The sequence below is a fragment of the Coregonus clupeaformis genome, unplaced genomic scaffold, assembly GCF_020615455.1.
Source record: "Coregonus clupeaformis isolate EN_2021a unplaced genomic scaffold, ASM2061545v1 scaf5318, whole genome shotgun sequence".
In the NCBI taxonomy this organism is placed as follows: domain Eukaryota; kingdom Metazoa; phylum Chordata; class Actinopteri; order Salmoniformes; family Salmonidae; genus Coregonus; species Coregonus clupeaformis.
In genome coordinates this window covers 1,041-16,763 of record NW_025538772.1, presented here as the reverse complement: position 1 = coordinate 16,763, position 15,723 = coordinate 1,041, and the positions used below count along the sequence as shown (strand labels likewise).

At 45.6% G+C, this 15,723-nt stretch overlaps 1 pseudogene; it reads left to right on the top strand.

The window, feature by feature from the left end:
* Positions 1–11,285: 11,285 nt before the first annotated feature.
* Positions 11,286–12,392, top strand: LOC123490880 (annotated as a pseudogene).
* The last annotated feature ends 3,331 nt before the right edge of the window (positions 12,393–15,723 follow it).

The window sequence follows — 15,723 nt, the reverse complement described above, 5'->3', positions numbered from 1 at the left end:
TGTCACGAACGTCTAATGAGGCGGACCAATGCGTAAGCGTTAAAGGTGAACATATTATACCTTTATTTTGATCACTACGATCAAAACAACAACGAAAAACGTGACGTCTTGGTTACAACTACAAACCAACACGAACAAGAACCCACAAACAACAAAGGAAAAACCGACAGTTTAAATATGGCTCCCAATCAGAGACAACCAGCAAACAGCTGACACTCGTTGCCCCTCTCTGATTGGGAGTCCTCAGGCCACAACATAGAAATAGAGTACATAGATCTACACACCTGGCTCAACATAACAGTGTCCCCAGAGCAGGCGTGACCCCCTAAAGGCGTGGACTCCGACCGCGCCAACCAAATCTACAGGAGGGACCGGGTGGGCACTCCGCCTTGGCGTGCGGATCCGGCTCCGGGCCTGATCCCCACTCCCTCTCCAACCCCCCAAAAGTACCCTGGTCGGTCTGGCCCCGCTGTCGGAGCCGTACTGGCGACACGCACCCCTGGCGTGTGCGTGCAGCAGACGACCGACCGGGCTGACCGATACACCCTGGCTGGTCGCGTGGAGCAGGAATGAACCGGACCGGCTGACGTGCGCACCCCTGGCTTGGTGCGTGGAGGAGGAACGGGCCGAGCCGGAGCTGACGATCGCACCTGGCTTGGTGCGTGGAGCAGGAATGGACCGGACCGGAGCTGACGACTCGGCACCCTGGCTGGTGCAGTGGCAGGAACGGCTGGACCAAAGCTGACGACTCGCACCCCTGGCGAAAGTGGTAGCAGGAACAGGCCGGGCCGCTGGCGACGCGCACCGTAGACTTGGTGCGAGTGGCAGAACAGGCCGAGCCGGGCTGGCAACGCGCACCATAGGCTTGGTGCGAGTGGCAGGAACAGGCCGGGCCGGGCTGGCGACGCGCACCGATGACTTGGTGCGAGTGGCAGGAACAGGCCGGGCCGGGCTGGCTGACGCACACCTAGACTTGGTGCGTGGCGCGGAACACAGGCCGGACTGGGCTGGGACGCACACCATAGGCTTGGTGCGTGGAGCAGGGACAGGCCGGACTGGGCTGGCGACGCGCACCACCAGACTGGTGCGGAGAGCAGACGGGCCGGACAGGGCTGACGAAACGCACCACAGACTTGGTGCGGGGAGCAGGAATGGGCCGGACTGGAGGCTGACGCCGCCGCACCACAGACTTGGTACGGAGAGCAGGAAGCGGGCCGGACAGGGCTGACCCAACGCACCACAGACTTGGTGCGGGGGAGCAGGAATGGGCCGGACTGGGCTGGCGACGCGCACCATAGACTTGGTGCGGAGAGCAGGAACGGGCCGGACTGGGCTGGCGGCGCACCTTTACAGACTGGTGCGGAGAGCAGAACGGGCCGACAGGGCTGACGAAAGCACACCACAGACTCTTGGTGCGGGGAGCAGGAATGGACCGGACCGTACTGGGGACACACGACCACTGGCCCTACACCGGGATCTGGAACGGCCGGACCGGACTCAACACACGCCAGTACCTCTCCGCCGTGCCTCTACATCCTCCATCCCCTCTTTCACCAGTGGCCCCGTAACCTGGCGGCCTCCTCTGGCAACCCACTGGCCGCTCTATCGCGGCCTCCTGCTGGTCCGACGTCGAGCCCCCCTAAAAATGTTCTGGAGTCTCTCCTCCCCGTGGCCAGGCCCTCGAGCAATTCTCGCCCCAACTCTCGCTCTTCTGCTTCCAATCTCCGCCATGTTCAGCTCCTCATTTCGGCTTGACGTCGAAGCTCTGCCTCCACTGTTGCCAAGTCCACCCACTCTGCCTCCTCACTAGGCTGCTTGGTCCAGTTCTGGGGTTCTTCTGTCACCCGAACGTCTATTGAGGCGGACCAATGCGCAGCGTTGAAGTGAACATATTATATTTATTTAATGATCACACGATCAAACAACAAACAAACGTTCGTCTATGGTTACAACACAAACCAACACGAACAAGAACCCACAAAAACAAAAGGAAAAACCGACAGTTTAAATATGGCTCCCAATCAGAGACAACCAGCAAACAGCTGACACTCGTTGCCTCTGATTGCGGAGTCACTCAGGCCAACATAGAAATAGAGTACATAGACCCATACACACCTGGCTCAACATAACAGTGTCCCCCAGAGCCAGGCGTGACAATTTCTCAAGAAGTAATGGGGACAACAAACAACATTCTGTTGATACGTCTGTTGGGTATCAAGATAGCGTCTAAAAACATTTAAAAATTATCTTTTGTAATGATGTAACGTTTTAGTACTGCCAAATACACCATCCATACTACCCTCCATCATGAATGTCACACCAGTCATTTGAATGATCACCACAGCCATGTTAAAAATAACATAACATGTATCATTCCCCTGCGAAGGGAAGAGGGAAAGGTCAGGCTAGAGAAGAAGCTGACCTTTAGCCTGACTGGTGTGAGAACAGTGAGATAAGACTTTAACCCTCTTCTCTCCATGGCCATGGTCCGTGGAATGGCCACAGTAAGAGCACATCCTGCATTGTCCTCTACCACGCAATACACACACACACACACACAGCGCACAAACACACACATACCCTCAGTCGGTAGAAGGGACTTTTTGGGTGAAAGGGCAATCTACTGTCAGGGCCCATATCCACAAAGTGTCTCCAGGGTAGGAGTGGGGATCTAGGATCTGTCCATATAATCTCATTCATTCATGACGTAGGCTAAACTGATCGTAGATCAGCACTTACACTGAGAAGCTTTGGGATAGCGGGCCCAAGTTTCCCCCCGTTTCAATCACTTCTATTTATCTTGATGAGTGGCAACGTTGATGTTCTCCTCTTCTCTTTCTCCCTATGTCCCCAATTATATAAAACAAAAATGGAAACATTCTTAACATTATATTAATTAACCGTGGGGAAAACAACTGAGAACAGAGCTGAACAGAACAGAACAGGGCAGGACCCTCAGAATGACACAATGTCTCAAAGTGGACCTTTGATTTCCAGGGAATGAAACACAGTCTCAGAGACAGAAATGGTGTTTTTATACAATAGTGGGGCTAAGGCTGACCTCTCCTGCTGCCTGGTTCCTGCTCCTGCCCATGTTGGCAGTCCTGTGCCCAGTCTGTGGCCTACAGATGTAGGATCTTAATTTGAGCCAGTTTGCTACAGCAGGAAAATAATCCTGCAGCAACTAAATGTGAATTATTATGTGAATCATAAGTAATTGACATTTCTTTGTAGGACTGAATACATTTTTTGTCAGGGCAAATCAAGTCTGACATTTTAAAAGTGGAAATTACAAACTTTAGAAGCCTTTTTTAAACCTCGATATTACTGCAGTTTACATTTCCTGCTCGTGCAGGAAGATTCCCATAACAAAAAGAGTGATCTTAATTCTACATCTGTAGGTCCTAGGCCTCCTTCAGCCACTTATCCCATGTCAGTCCCCATCATTGTGGTTTCCATACACAACAGCACAATGGATCATTCTTTTGGCAGGGCTCTGACACGGCGGATATGTATCCGAGTGTGCACCACGGAGGAAACATACATTTTATCGTTTATCTTTGATTGTCACAAGAACACAAACAGTCTCTTAGTTTACGAGTCTCATTGGATATGTTATTGTGCCATAGGGGGAAAACGAATTCATTTAGTTTCAAACAACGGACAGTTAAGGGTGTGTGTGTGTGTGTGTGTGTGTGTGTGTGTGTGTGAGTATGTAGTGTGTGATTGGTGTGTGTGTGTGAAGTGTGTGTGTGTCTGTGTCTGTCTGTGTTTGTGTATGTGTGTGTGTGTGTGTGTGTGTGTGTGTGTGTGTGTGTGTGTGTGTGTGTGTGTGTGATTGTGTGTGTGAGGTGTGTGTGTCTGTGAGTATGTGTAGTGCGATTGTGTGTGTGTGTGAGTGTGAGTGTGAGTGTGAGTGTGGGAGTGTGAGTGTGAGTGTGAGATGTGAGTGTGAAGTGTGAGTGTGAGTGTGAGTGTGTGTGTGTGTGTGTGTGTGTGTGTGTGTGTGTGTGTGTGTGTGTGTGTGTGTGTGTGTGTGTGTGTGTGCTGTCTGTGTTTGTGTATGTGTCTGTGTGGAAAGAAGTGGTCAGTCTTTCTCAAACCCACTCACGCATCGTGCCTGGAGATGTGTAAGGCGCCAAAGCTACAACTTGTCTCACCAGATAAAACATGGTAAGGTACGACATCTAGTGGTTAGTTTTGTGACTGACAGTGAAAGATTATATGACTATTTACCTTGGTAACCGGGCACATACTGATGATGTCATAGAATAGTTGACGCAATGTTTTGCAATGTGTACGTAAGTCTCTCATGACACAGTGTTAACGTAACTGTCAACTAATTGTGATTAATAAAAAAGTATACCAGTTTCATTTAAGGACCAAAGGATTGACTGCCGTCCGATATAGATTGCAAAATAGCTTGGGAAGAGATTTTGACATTGTTCCGATTCTATGGCATAGTGTTTATGGAATTGATACGCAAAAACGATGCTGGATTCAAAAACTTAAATTGTTCAATTTAAATTATTATACAAAATTCTTGCTACCAATAGAATGTTATTTATATGGGGGATACAATCTTCCCAGCTCTGCAGATTTTGCTGCGAAGAGACAGGTTCATTAGATAATTTGTTTTGGTACTGTCCATGTGTAGCTTGTTTTATGGACACAGGTCCAGGAATGGCTAAAGGATTGCAATATTTACCTGGAGCTAACCCTGCAGATAGCACTACTGGGTGATCTGGGAATATGTCATAGTCAATCGATCAATAATATAATAATACTTTTAGCAAAAATGTTTATTTTCAATTTACAATCTGTAGAAACAATGAGAATAGAAAGGTTCAGAACTTTTGTAAAACATCACAGTACAGTTGAAAAATATATGGCAAATCGAAATCAATATGGATGGTGTTAAGAGATAGATGGGAGGTGTTGAATGGAGCTGACCAGGATGGGACTAATAACAACAACTAATAACAACAAGATAACTACATGTACAAGAAGCCTACTGTGTCCATAATAAGTATATAGGTTATAGGTTGAGAGCTTTTGTGAAAGAGCACAGTTAGAAAAATATTGCATATAGAAGCAAACCGGATAATTATTGTAAAATTTGACTGTCCATAAAATGTATATAGTATGTATAAGCTGGAAGTAGAGGCCTAAGCATTGTTGTTCACTAGTTTACTCCAATTAGGGGAAGGGGTGGTGGGGTTGGAAATAATGAAGGGAAATATAATTTAAAATAGGATATGTGTGTATATGTGTATGTATGTATGTATGTATGTATGTATGTATGTATGTATGTATGTATGTACAGTGGGAAAAAAGTATTTATCAGCCACCAATTGTGCAAGTTCTCCCACTTAAAATATGAGAGAGGCCTGTAATTTTCATCATAGGTACACGTCAACTGTGACAGACAAAACGAGAAAAAAATTCAGAAAATCACATTCGTAGGATTTTTATGAATTTATTTGCAAATTATGGTGGAAAATAAGTATTTGGTCAATAACAAAAGTTTCTCAATACTTTGTTATATACCCTTTTTGTCAATGACACAGGTCAAACGTTTTCCTGTAAGTCTTCACAAGGTTTTCCACACACTGTTGCTGGTATTTTGGCCCATTCCTTCATACAGATCTCCTCTAGAGCAGTGATGTTTTGGGGCTGTCGCTGGGCAACACAGACTTTCAACTCCCTCCAAAGATTCTCTATGGGGTTGAGATCTGGGACTGGCTGGGCCACTCCAGGACCTTGAAATGCTTCTTCGAAGCCACTCGCTCGTTGCCCGGGGCGGTGCGTTTTGGGATCATTGTCATGCTGAAAGACCCAGCCACGTTTCATCTTCAATGCCCTTGCTGATGGAAGGAGGTTTTCACTCAAAATCTCACGATACATGGCCCCATTCATTCTTTCCTTTACACGGATCAGTAGTCCTGGTCCCTTTGCAGAAAAAGTTCAGCCCCAAAGCACATGATGTTTCCACCCCCATGCTTCATCAGTAGGTATGGTGTTCTTTGGATGCAACTCAGCATTCTTTGTCCTCCAAACACGACGAGTTGGTTTTTACAAAAATTATATTTTGGTTTCATCTGACCATATGACATTCTCCCAATCCTCTTCTGGATCATCCAAATGCACTCTAGCAAACTTCAGATGGGCATGGACATGTACTGGCCAAGCAGGGGGACACGTCTGGCACTGCAGGATTTGAGTCCCTGGCGGCGTAGTGTGTTACTGATGGTGGCTTTGTTGACTTTGGTCCCAGCTCTCTGCAGGTCATTCACTAGGTCCCCCGTGTGGTTCTGGGATTTGCTCCCGTTCTTGTGATCATTTTGACCCCACGGGTGAGATCTTGCGTGGAGCCCCAGATCGAGGGGAGATTATCAGTGGTCTTGTATGTCTTCCATTTCCTAATAATTGCTCCCACAGTTGATTTCTTCAAAACCAAGCTGCTTACACCTATTGCAGATTCAGTCTTCCCAGCCTGGTGCAGGTCTACAATTTTGTTTTCTTGTCCTTTGACAGCTCTTTGGTCTTGGCCATAGCAGTGGAGTTTTGGGAGTGTGACTGTTTGAGGTTGTGGACAGGTGTCTTTTTATACTGATAACAAGTTCAAACAGGTGCCATTAATACAGGTAACGAGTGGATAGATAGAGGAGCCTCCTTAAAGAAGAAGTTACACGGTCTGTGAGAGCCAGAAATCTTGCTTGTTTGCAGGTGACCAAATACTTATTTCCCACCATAATTAGGAAATAAATTCATTAAAATCTACAATGTGATTTTCTGAATTTTTTCCTCAATTTGTCTGTCATAGTTGACGTGTACCTATGATGAAAATTACAGGCCTCTCTCATCTTTTTAAGTGGGAGAACTTGCAATTGGTAGCTGACTAAATACTTTTTTCCCCACTGTATGTAATGTATGTATGTAAGTATGTATGTATGTATGTATATATATATATATATATATATACATATACATATATATATATATATATACAGTGGGGAAAAAGTATTTAATCACCACTCTACAATTCCACTTAAAAGATGAGAGGGACCTGTAATTTTCATCATTGTACCACGTCTGCTATGACAGAGCAAGTGAGGAAAAAATCAGAAAATCACATTGTAGGATTTTATGAATTTTTTGCACAATTATCGTGGAAAATAAGTATATGGTCAATAACAAAAGTTTCTCAATACTTTGTTATATACCCTTTGTTGGGCAATGACACAGGTCAAACGTTTTTCTGTAAGTCTTTGGTTTTCACACACTGTTGCTGGTATTTTGGCCCATTCCTCCATGCAGATCTCTCTAGAGCAGTGATGTTTTGGGGCTGTCGCTGGGCAACACAGACTTTCAACTCCCTCCAAAGATTTTCTATGGGGTTGAGATCTGGAGACTGGCTAGGCCACTCCAGGACCTTGAAAATGCTTACGAAGCCACTCCTTCGTTGACCGGGCGGTGTGTTTGGGATCATTGTCATGCTGAAAGACCCAGCCACGTTTCATCTTCAATGCCCTTGCTGATGGAAGGAGGTTTTCACTCAAAATCTCACGATACATGGCCCCATTCATTCTTTTCCTTCTACACGGATCAGTCGTCCTGGTCCCTTTTGCAGAAAAACAGCCCCAAAACATGATGTTTCCACCCCCATGCTTCACAGTAGGTATGGTGTTCTTTGGATGCAACTCAGCATTCTTTGTCCTCCAAACACGACGAGTTGAGTTTTTACCAAAAAAGTTCTATTTTGGTTTCCATCTGACCCATATGACATTCTCCCCCAATCCTCTTCTGGATCATCCAAATGCACTCTAGCAAACTTCAGACGGGCTTGGACATGTACTGGCTTAAGCAAGGGGACACGTCTGGCACTGCAGGATTTGTCCTGCGGCGTAGTGTGTTACTGATGGTAGGCTTTGTTACTTTGGTCCCAGCTCTCTGCAGGTCATTCACTAGGTTCCCCGTTTGTTCTGGGATTTTTGCTCACCGTTCTTGTGATAATTTTGACCCCACGGGGTGAGATCTTGCGCGTGGAGCCCCAGATCGAGGGAGAGATTATCAGTGGTCTTGTATGTCTTCCATTTCTAATAATTGCTCCATTTTCACTTTCTTCAAACCAAACTGCTTACCTATGCAGATTCAGTCTTTCCAGCCTGGTGCAGGTCTACAATTTTATTACTCTGGTGTCCTTTGACAGCTCTTTGGTCTTGGCCATAGTGGAGTTTGGAGTGTGACTGTTTGAGGTTGTGGACAGGTGTCTTTTATACTGATAACAAGTTCAAACAGGTGCCATTAATACAGGTAACGAGTGGGGGACAGAGGAGCCTCTTAAAGAAGAAGTTACAGGTCTGTGAGAGCCAGAAATCTTGCTTGTTTGTAGGTGACCAAATACTTATTTTCCACCATAATTTGCAAATAAATTCATAAAAATCCTACAATGTGATTTTCTGGATTTTTTTCCTCATTTTGTCTGTCATAGTTGACGTTTACCTATGATGAAAATTACAGGCCTCTCTCATCTTTTTAAGTGGGAGAACTTGCACAATTGGTGGCTGACTAAATACTTTTTTCCCCCACTGTATATATATATATATTTGTGAGAAAAAAAACATATGCAGGATTGGAAGTGATGCAGACAATTACATTGATGGAAGTTACAATCTATCTGCAATATTAAAGCTGATCTAACCCCTAAAAAAAGATAAAAAAATAAAATAAAAATCGAGTAGTTGGCCAGCGCATTCAACAGTTGGTCCTGGGTTCCGAGATAAAAAAAAATCTAATTCAGTGATAAAGTGATCAACAAGAAACAGAAAATCAACAAACACAAACAACAACAACAGCAACAACAACAACAACAATATGCATATTACATAACCACATTCTTGGTCTAGCCTGGAGCTTGCTCTGTTTCATGCATATACGTTTGGATTCCAGGCTAGGGTGTTATTATTAGTGCCAGTCAGTGGAGGCTGGTGGGAGGAGCTATAGGAGGACGGACTTCATTGTAATGGCTAGAATGGAAACAATGGAATGGAGTCAAACATGTGATTTTCCCATACGTTTGATGTGTTTGATACCGTTCCATTTATTCCATTCCAGCCATTACAATGAGACCGTCCCTCCTATAAGCTCCTCCCACCATCCTCCGCTGGTGCCAGGGCCTTGGCCTGTGATGAAGAGAAAGCACAGTGTAGCCACATTCACCCCACCAGCCTGCACATGACTCTGTTTTCAGCATTACTGGAAGGACTGGGACAGGCAGGTTCAGAGAAGTCTTACATCACCACAACCTCATGCGTTTGTTGTGTACTCTCGCATGTCTGGCATGGTGGGTTACACTGGCTGTTGATATATTCAAACTGTCAATATATGTTTTCTGAGTGTTTTCTGGGGTGAAAAGATGGAAGGATGGATGATCTAGTCATGATTCAAAATCAAATGTTGTGTACTAGAAAGCACCGGTCAGTCATTCCACACAAGATAATAATGAAGGTGTGATATCCGACAGCACCCTCAGGTGAGCTACGATGAAGCCCTGGGCTAGCAGGTGAGCTACGATGAAGGCCCCTGGGATACAGGTGAGCTACGATGAAGGCCCCTGGGATACAGGGGAAACTACGATGAAGGCCCCTGGGATACAGGTGAGCTATGATGAAGGCCCCTGGGCTACAGGTGAGCTACGATGAAGGCCCCTGGGATACAGGTGAGCTACGATGAAGGCCCCTGGGATACAGGTGAGCTACCGATGGCGAAGGCCCCTGGGATACAAGTGAACTAAAGCTACAGTACCTGTGAACCAGTGTGGGGTCTGTATAGCCTGTGTGTGTCTTTCTCAAACTACTGATACGGTCCCATCTCCTTCTCTAAGCCAAATTCAGCACGTTGACCATGATTACACCCCACATGGCTAAAAAACCTCTCTACACCTCAACGTACACCTAACCTGACAAACATCCCTCCACGGTGGAAATGTTTGGGATCCCACCCCTGGAGACCAAGCCCATGTGCATGGTACACCCTCTCCTGTGTACAACACCTATTTTGTTGTTGCTCGTTTTCAGAGGGCACATGAGTAACACGCTGTTCTGTGTTGTGGTGTGTGATGTGGACAGTATTGCACAAGCTGCTGTGATCGCCCGGACTGGGTCGACCGTGTGCTTACTGGGGTGTCGAGGAGGCACATGACTTACTGTTTATAACCCCTAAACTTTCCAGAGTTGTGCAACGACTACGCACACACACACACACACACACACACACTTACACACACACACACACACAATCTATCTTTTAGGCTATAGATGTAAAGGGTAAAGGAAGAGGGTGGGGGAAGGGGAACGGGGCAGAGGATAGGACATGTAATTCTATTTCAATAGTGTGTACTACCAGATCAGTCACTCTTCTCAGTAGACATATAGTAGAGGAATATGGCAGATTCTACCGGCCCTATTACAAACTATGTGGATTCTAGAACTTGTGTTCATTCTAATTCTATGTTATTTACTCTGTCAAATCTGCATTTCTTTCTGTCAGCCATGGATTAGATTTACAGTCTCCTAGAGCATCTTCAAGGAAACCAGCATGTTTACAATTTCTCTGTATAACACCAGAATGTGGACATGGTTATGTTATCACTAATCTCAGTTAACCCAGAACTAAAATTTGTCCAGAGAGTGAAGTTATAACACTACCTAATGTCCTGGCTATGAGAAGGCATATGCACTTACGTGTGACCTATATCTGCAGAGGCCAAAAGGGGTCAATCAAAGATGTAAACAGATGTGAATGACCTAGGCGTGGGTTGTGGTGTTGTGGGTGACGGAGACATGTTGTTATTGGCGGGGACCATACCCTGTCACAAGTTGTTTGGCCAGTTGTCTATTTGATTTGGCCCCTGCGTCTGGATCTCCCCACAGAAGGAGAGAGAGGGGGTGTTGCTACAGTATGGAATGTGCCGGGATCCGAAGGGATTCATTTTCTCAGAATTGAGCCTTGCAAACAAGCAAAGGGAGGACCCGTGCCCTCAACGGGCGTGAGGCTCGGGTGTCTAGGCAGCCCAGCCAGTATAAATAGTCAGTTGTGACCGGAGAGTGGCTAGGATCAAAATAAACCAATGAAGACAGCAGTCACTATACCAGACTGCAATAGAAGGAGAGACAGACACAGAAAGAAAAAGAACCACACAGCCTAAGACGAAGCGCCTAGGCCCCACCCAGGATTTTAAGGACTTATACCTTGTGAGAACAGAGAAGCCCATCTATCCAGACATGGATATCCAGAGCGGCCAGGTGACCGCACCCAGCCCAGCCCCAGGGAGAGCCTGGAGAGCCAGCCGAGCTGCCCCATCTGCCTTGAGATGTTCCAGAAGCCTGTGGTCATCCTACCCTGCCAACACAACCTGTGCCGGCGAAGCTGCGCCAGCGAACCTCACGACTCCCGCAACCCCCTACCACTACTCCGGGGGCATCTTCCGCTGCCCCCACCTGCCGCTCGAGGTCGTCCTGGACCCCCACGGCGTCTACGGCCTGCAGAGGAACCTGCTGGTGGAGAACATCATCGATATCTACAAGCAGCAGCCGGAGAGCGCGGCGGGCTAGAAGTAGGGAATAACGTTTCAGACCCACCGCTGAAGGACAAAGATATCAAAGGAGCCCATGTGTACAGAGCACGGGACGAGCGCATCAATATTTACTGTGTGACCTGCCAGACGCCCACCTGCTCCATGTGCAAAGTGTTCGGCCAAGGCACAAGGACTGTGAGGTGTCACCCTGCAGAGCGTCTCAACGATACCCAGAAGGCCGAGCTGCGAAGCCGTAGATCTCCTTGCGGCGGGTAACAGCTGCGTCCAGCCGTGATGGCTCAGATGGACACACATGCAAGAGCATCGAGGAGAAAGCGGCCAGCTCCAGAAGAGGACGTCTGGGGAGAGTTTCGACTTGCTCTACGCCATCCTGGAGGAACGTAAGGGCCAGCTCCTGGAAAAGATCACCCAGGAGGAGGAGAGTAAGCTGGGGTTGCTGAGGTCCCTGGTGGAGAGGTACACGGAGCAGCTCCAGGCTAGTATCAACCTAAAGGAGAAGGCGGCCCAGACCATGAGAAGGGCAATGCAGCCGAGTTCCTGATTAGTGGGAAGGAGCTGATCGCACAGGCCAAAGAGGCTGCTAAAGGCTCCAACATAGAGAAGGCCCGAGCCTGGGTTCGAGAACATGGAGCACCTCACACTGTGCACAGAAGACGTGGAGGTCATCTTGTACCAAATGGGCTTTGGACTGGGGGATGATGATGATGTGGTGACAGAGGAAGAAGAAGAGGAGGAGGAAGAAGAGGAGGAGGAAGAAGAGGGAGGAATAGTAAAAACTCTAACTAAAGACTGAATTATAAGTACTGTATTGTTGCAGTTGAGGAGAGGTTTGGTACTGAGATAGGGATTGGTTTTGATGAACAAGCTGCTTTTTTAAGAAAGAGTAACTAGTTTGTTTATTAACTAGTTATAACTAGAATGTTCACTGTGGTGAATACACAATTTAGAGTGCAATTCTGAAAAGTAGTTTTTTTCACTAACAAAATGCAACATTTTGTTTGGACTCTTTTTTTATACTTTTGTATTTCTATATGTTTATACGGTACTGTTTTTGATATCTCTGGAAATGGATATCTCATGGAAATAACTATGTTTACACTTGAATGCTTTTCACATAATGTCTACATTGTTCAAGTCTAGACTAGATCGAAAAAGAAAAAACATATCAAAGCATTATTTATGTTATGTATAATATATCATTGTCTGTCAAACTATTAAAACTTGAATTGCTGCAAAATGCACTTAATTCACTTGGTGTTGTTTTTAACACAACTGTAATATTTCTAATGTCATCAGAGTTTAAAGAAATAAAGTGTTGCGGAAATACTTTGCTCGTCCTGTCAGTGTCCCACACCTCACTGACGAATAGTGCGTTCATTTAGCGCTAGTCAAATTGACATGGCTCATGAATTTAGACTATAGCCTTACTTAGTGTTCTTCGCTGGTGAAAAAATAGGGGCTATTTTTACAGGGCTAGAATGGGAGAGGTGGTGAAAGGGCCTTAAAGGTCTGGAATAGATCAGTGTAGCAGGCTGGGTAGAGGGAGGGGGTCTCATGTTTTCTATCCCTGACCTAGCCTCTTCTCCACTTGTCTTGACCATTCCAGTTGCTGTCTAACTCTGTCTGGTATGCCTATGGGTCAGAAGTCAAGCCTGATACCATTATCGGACACGAATGGAAAAAAGAGTTGTGGCCAGCACTTTACAAAAACGGTCTGCGAGTCGAGACCACTTTGACCGGGGTTATTTCTGATGGACAACGTAAATGTTAAGCTGGTCACATGGAAGCTGATGCAGACAATTACATTGATGGAAGCTACAATCTATCTGCAATATTAAAGCTGATCTACACCCTAAAAAAAAAAAGAAAGGAAAAGAAAAAGGTGGTCACATGAATCGCTTTGGTACATGCTATACATGCAATGAAAGTGCATTGAGTCAAAAGGAGATTTTTGTGGTTTTGAAGCAATGTTAATCCATTATCACTGTGGATCCTCTTCCTCAGATCTTCTATAAACCGATGACTTCAAACATGATAGGCTATGTTTAATCATTCGCCATTCAATACCAATGACCCATTTCTCTCTACAGTACATTTCCCAGTGTGTGAATAGACTTACAGGTTGTTCCATTTGATTTCAATCACTTTTTGACCACACCCTGTTTGTTTTGAATGTAACTTCCCATACATATTTGCCCATGTTAGAAGTGGTCAGAAATTGACTTTTGAACCAGAATGCCGAAACATTTAGGAGATAGAGGTGGTCGAAGTTGACTCATTTTGCATACCCCATCATACCATGAGACATCCATGTCTGCATTCTAGAGTATACTGTGTCTCAACTGATGGCTGGGAACAACACAATACACCTCCAGATGATGTCAAATATGATCTAAGCACTACAACACTATCCGAAAATGAAAATAATCTGAGTTTACGTGTTTTTAGATAATTGATGTTAAAGGGACATATTTTAAATTTTATTTAAATTTTAAATTAAAAAAATCAAGAAGATTATAAAATAGTTTGACAACCCTGTTTGTAAGCTTTAAATTATATTAAACTCAACTGTTTATCTTTTCCAGTAGATGAAGACATGGATGTCTCATGGTATGATGAGGCATGCAAAATTGGTCAACTTTGAGCACCTCTCTATCTCCTAAATGTTTTGGCATTCAGGTTCAAAAACTAACTCTTACGGACGTGCAAATATGTTAAAAAGTTTTGTTCAACTCAAAAGGGGTGCAGTCAAAAAGTGATTGAAATCAAATGGATCGATTCTATGTAAGTAGCCCTACATCAACAGCAACAGCAGTGAAACTGTATGTGGAACCAAAGCCTGTATCACCATCTCTGTGGAACTAGAGATAGTTTATCTGGAACATTGGTAGGCCTGTATCTTTATGGGAATGATCCTGACTGCCCTCTGCTCTGGAGCCATCCAGCTGACTGCTCTCAGCCTCTCACTGACCACATGGTGCTGGTGAAGTACTGATAAAGACAGTCAACAGGCTGTTAGGCTGCACTCACTGAGAGAGCCCAGAAACCCCACCACCACCACCACACTCACTGTTGTTACTGTACAGTACCAGCCAATGCAGCCAGAGCCCAGAAACCCCACCACCACCACCACTCACTGTTGTTACTGTACAGTACCAGCCAATGCAGCCAGAGCCCAGAAACCCCACCACACCACTAACCTCACTGTTGTTACTGTACAGTACCAGCCAATGCAGCCAGAGCCCAGAAACCCCACCACCACCACCACTCACTGTTGTTACTGCTACAGTACCAGCCAATGCAGCCAGAGCCCAGAAACCCCACCACCACCACCACTCACTGTTGTTACTGTACAGTACCAGCCAATGCAGCCAGAGCCCAGAAACACCACCACCACCACCACTCTACTCTACTCTACCGTGCAACTACAGAGCCTGGAGGCACACACTGTTACAGTGGGGAAAAAAAGTATTTAGTCAGCCACCAATTGTGCAAGTTCTCCCACTTAAAAAGATGAGAGAGGCCTGTAATTTTCATCATAGGTAAACGTCAACTATGACAGACAAAAATAGAAAAAAAAATCCAGAAAATCACATTGTAGGATTTTTTTATGAATTTATTGGCATATGATGGTGGAAAATAAGTATTTGGTCAATAACAAAAAGTTTCTCAATACTTTGTTATATACCCTTTGTTGGCAATGACACAGGTCAAACGTTTTCTGTAAGTCTTCACAAGGTTTTCACACACTGTTGCTGGTATTTTGGCCCATTCCTCCATGCAGATCTCCTCTAGAGCAGTGATGTTTCTTTTGGGGGCTGTCGCGTGGGCAAACCACAGACTTTCAACTCCCTCCAAATATTTTCTATGGGGTTGAGATCTGAGACTGGCTACGCCCTCCAGGACCTTGAAATGCTTCTTACGAAGCCACTCCTTCGTTGCCCGGGCGGTGTGTTTGGGATCATTGTCATGCTGGAAAGACCCAGCCACGTTTCATCTTCAATGCCCTTGCTGATGGAAGGAGGGTTTCACTCAAAATCTCACGATACATGGCCCCATTCATTCTTTCCTTTACGGATCAGTCGTCCTGGTCCCTTTGGCAGAAAAACAGCCCCCAAAGCATG